Below are 4,662 nucleotides of genomic sequence, written 5' to 3'. Positions count from 1 at the left end.
ATGGTACGTTATTCTTTGTATCTGTTGTTTGATTTAATTTGCTAAAAAATTGTTTAAAAATTATTTTAATGATATTGGCCTTTATTTTCGCCTTGCAATGGCTTTTACTGGTTGTGATATGAAGGTAATGTTGGATTTTATAAAGGCCTCATCAAATTAGTTGGAGATGAGATGCCTCTCTTCTACTCTTCTGAAAGAATCTGAATTCTCAATATTCCTTTCATGAAGTTTGGTAGCATTCAATACTGCAGTTATCTGGGCATGGAGTTTACTTTTTGGAAAACTTTTCATTTATAAATTAAATTACTTTATAAATATAGGATTATTCAAATAATGTAATTCTTCTTCAAATAGCTATGATAACTTTAATCTTTCAAGGAATTCATTCATTTCTTATAAGTTATTCCATTTATTGACATAAAATTGTTCATAATATTCCCACATTGCATTTTTATTTTCTGTAGAATCTGTAGTAATAGTCTCTTTTTTTATTACTGATATTACTAATTTATCATTTTTTCCTAATTCCCCTAAGTTTCACTAGAGGCTTATAAATTTGATCTTTTCAGTTAATTAGATTTCTGTTGCATTGATTTTTTTGTGAATGATTTATGTTCTTATCATTATTATTTGATTCAGCTATTAGATTCTATTATTTTCTTCTAATATAAGTACTGATTCTATTAAAACTTTATGTCTTTAGCTATATCCTACAAATACGTATGTGTGTGTTTTAATTTTCATTTAGTTCAAAATATTTCCTAATTTTTATGATTTCTTCTGTCACCCAGGGGATACTTACAAGTATATTTTAAATTGTTCACATATTTGGCATTTCCCAAGTATCTTTCTATAATTCATGTTCAGTTTAACAGCATTTGTAGCCAGAGAACATACTTAGTATTATTTAAATCTTCAAGGAGGTATTGCAATTTGTTTTATGGTTCCCCCTGTGTTCTGCTTTGGTGAGCATTACGTGTATACTTAGATGAATGTATTCGTCTATTTTGAGTTAGATGTTTTACAATTGTCAGCTAAGTCAAGTTGGTTGACAATGTCGTTTCAGTTTTTCTGAACAGTATATAGTATGTAGTATATTTCTGCTAATTTACTATATACTTGTTCTATCAATTGCGGACAATAGAATGTTGAAATTTCCAAATATATTTAAGGTCTTTTTCCTCTTTACATTTCCATGTTTTACTTAAACCATTTTAAGCCAGGTTTTAAGTCCATGTGCTTTAGGATGGTCACGTCTTCTTGACCAATTAGTCTTTTCTTCATTATGGAATGACCTACTTCTCCATGGTAATATTCACCTCTCTGAAGTCTAACTCTCCTCGTGGTAATATAGTCATTCAACTATTTCATTTATTTTTGTTTTTGTCTTAATGTCAGTACTGTACATCTTTCTAAACCACTAGCGTTTCATCTATATTTGAATTGCTATTTAAATTAGATTCCTTTCAGAAAACATATAGTTGGGCCTTTATCCTATCTAATCCAATAGTCTTTGCCTTTTCATTTGCCGATTTAGACTACCTACATTTAATGTGAGTATATGGTAAAGCTTAAATTTGTCCTGTTAATTTTTTTCTATTTGTCTTAAATGCAGTTTGTTCCATTTTTTTCTATATCTTAATCATCTCTTGGACTAAGATTTTATTAATGTTTTTATTTGATCTCTACTACTATTTTATCAATTCCCCTCTTTCTCTCTCTTAGTGGTTGCTCTAAGTCAACTTTACAAAAGGTATCTTTAATTACTTATACCACTTCATATGAGCAACTTATAACAATATACTTGAATTCCACCTCCCATTCTTTGTGTGATTATTTTTAGACATTGTACTTCTATATATTCTGTAAGCTTCACATCACATTGAGTGCTGTTTTTTAATTTAATCATTTTTGATTTAAATTTCCCTCATATAATTTCTCTCCTTCCTGAAAATTAAATGTTCACAAGGGAATAAAATTGGTAAAAGTAGAAGGAAATTTAAAACTTTCCCTCATTTATTAATATCTTTCAAAAATGATAAAACAATAACAAAGATACTAATATTTCTTTTAGCATAGGTTTTCTGACAGATATAACTCTCAACTTTTATATGTCTGAAAAAAGTCCTTATTTTGCTTTTAACTTTGGAAAACACCTTTGGTGGGTAAAGAATTTTAGTTTATGTATATTTTTTTCTTTCAGTACTTTAAAAATACATCTCCATTTTGTGCTGCCCTATAATTTTTCTTAGGATAAATCAGTAGCTATTCTTATTTGTCCATATTTAATGGATGCTTTTCCACTGGTTTCCTTTATGATTGTCCATATCATCACTTTCCAGAAATTTCATCATGTTTTCATATAGTTATATTTCTATTGATTTTACTTTTGTTATTGAGTTCCTTGGATATATGCCCTCTCTTCCAAGAATTTCAATTCTGCCTACATTAGACTGTTTAATACTGTCCCAAAGGTCACTGATGCTCTGTTCAATTTTTAAATTCTTTTTCTTTTTGGGAAACATTTTGGATAATTTCTATCGCTATGAATTCAAGTATGTTGCTCTCAGCATCGGCTAATCTGCTATCAATGTCACCCAAGAGATTTTTTTTAATGTCATATACTGCACTTATCATCTTTAGAGTTTTATTTCAGTCTTCATATCCTCCATTAATCACCTTGTTATCGTTATGGTTTCTTCAACCTTCTTAAACATATATAGTGTATTTATAATTCATTTTTTATATTGAATCTTAATCATCTCTGTATAAGTTTCTATTGATTGCTTTTTCATCTACATATGTATCTTATTTTCATGCTTTTTTCATGCCTCAACATTTTTTACTGGGTGCTATACATTAGAATTTTATGTTATGGGTCGCTGTATGTTGTATTTTCTTTCCATAAAGCTTCACTTTGTTTTGAAAAACAGTTAAATTTCTTTAAATCAATTGGATCTCTTTGAGGTTTGCTTTCAAGGTTTGATAATGTATGTACAGGTAACATAGTCTTAGAGGTTATCCACTTTTTCTTGTGTAGACACAAACTATTCCCAGTCCCTTTGGGACACTAGAAATTGTCCATTCATTTATAGCAGTTCTCTGTCTAGCCTCAACCATTTTTGTCTCCTGCATAAACAGATCACCACTCAATTAAAAGATCCTGGGGAACCCTCTGTAGATCGCTGGAGCTCTGTCAGCCTCCATTCTAACTGGCTTGCCTTCTCTGACATCTGATCTGTGTCTCTTCAACTCAGTGAGATCAGCAGGCTCTGTTAGGGCTCCCCCTCCCTATCCTGCAGACTAAAAACTGTTGGGTTGACCTTGTTTCTTCCTTTTCTCTGGGAATATAGCATGTGCTGTCTTTGGTCTAGTGCCTGAAAATCATATCCTACATATTTTGACAGATTTCTAGTTGTTTAGTGCATTATTCCATAGTGTTCAGAACGGGAGGTCCCTTAATTTCTTTCTAAAATGTTGTAAATCGTTGTCCTTTTCATTTTATTTTTCTTTTTAGCCATTATCCATTATGTTTATTTGTTTTTGTGTTCCTTTTAGTTTTGTCTTTATGCTGAAACGTCACCTTAAAAATTTTCACTCTGTCTGAAATACATCATTTTATTCCTGTGTTTTTCTAATTTTGCTGTGCTTTATTTCTTCTATCATTTTCTAAGTGCATTTTGTTGCGTCTTGAAACAGTAGGTGACATTTTAATCTTTTTCATGGGAAAGTCTTTCTGGTATTCTTTCATTGCGGGGATATTGTGCTGCTCTTCCGTTATTCTTGATGAGACTGTGTGGAATTGGATATTGACACTTTTCTGCATCTTGCATTTTATGGAAAATTAGTTTTCTTGAAGTCAACATGAGGCGATATTCAGCCTAACTTTTTTAACTTCTCAGAGCACTCTCTTCTGTTGTTTAGTTGCCTATGTTCGAGGTTCCCTGGACCTCCATTAGTTCTAGCTGAGATTTTGGTTTTCCTTTAAGAGACCAGTTCTACTCGCTTTTATTTCCACCTTGAGTGCTTCCTCCTCACTGTGGGGCCCTGAAACACAGTCCTGGCTGGTCAGTGGTCAGAGATCCCGGAAATTAGGAGAGCTTGGGCTCTTCAACCCTTTCTACCCTGGACCCATTGTGCGAAAAACTTTAAGACTGAGCCGAAGTCATCCCAGGCGCAGCTGTTCTGCCTGCCTGTCCCACTTTGATTTCATTACCTGTGGGCTGTTTTGTTCTCGGGTTTATCATCTGCCTCATGTATTCGTTTTGGTTCTTTCTGCACAGACACTGATGGTACGCGGGTGTTAAGGCTACTGGTGGATTCCCTGCATCCTTTGGGACTTCGAGGTTGGTGAGGACATTTTGTCATCTAGTGTTTATGGAGCTGAAGTCCTGAATTAGAGATTCAGGGAAATTTTAAAAGCATTTATATCAGCACCGCTGTTATCATCCAAATGATACTGCTATTTGTGCTATCATCTCTCCAGAACCCTTTTGCTTTGATTTTTATTATTTTTATTATTTTTTAATTTGTAAACATTTATTTAGTTAGTTTTGAGAGACGGAGAGAGACAGAGCTCAAGTGAGGGAGGGGCAGAGAGAGAGAGAGAGAGAGACCCAGAATCCGAAGCAGGCTCCAGGCTCTGAGCCATCAGCACAGAGT

Source organism: Panthera uncia, chromosome F2 (assembly GCF_023721935.1).
Source record: "Panthera uncia isolate 11264 chromosome F2, Puncia_PCG_1.0, whole genome shotgun sequence".
Lineage (NCBI taxonomy): Eukaryota > Metazoa > Chordata > Mammalia > Carnivora > Felidae > Panthera > Panthera uncia.
This window is presented reverse-complemented; position numbering follows the sequence as displayed.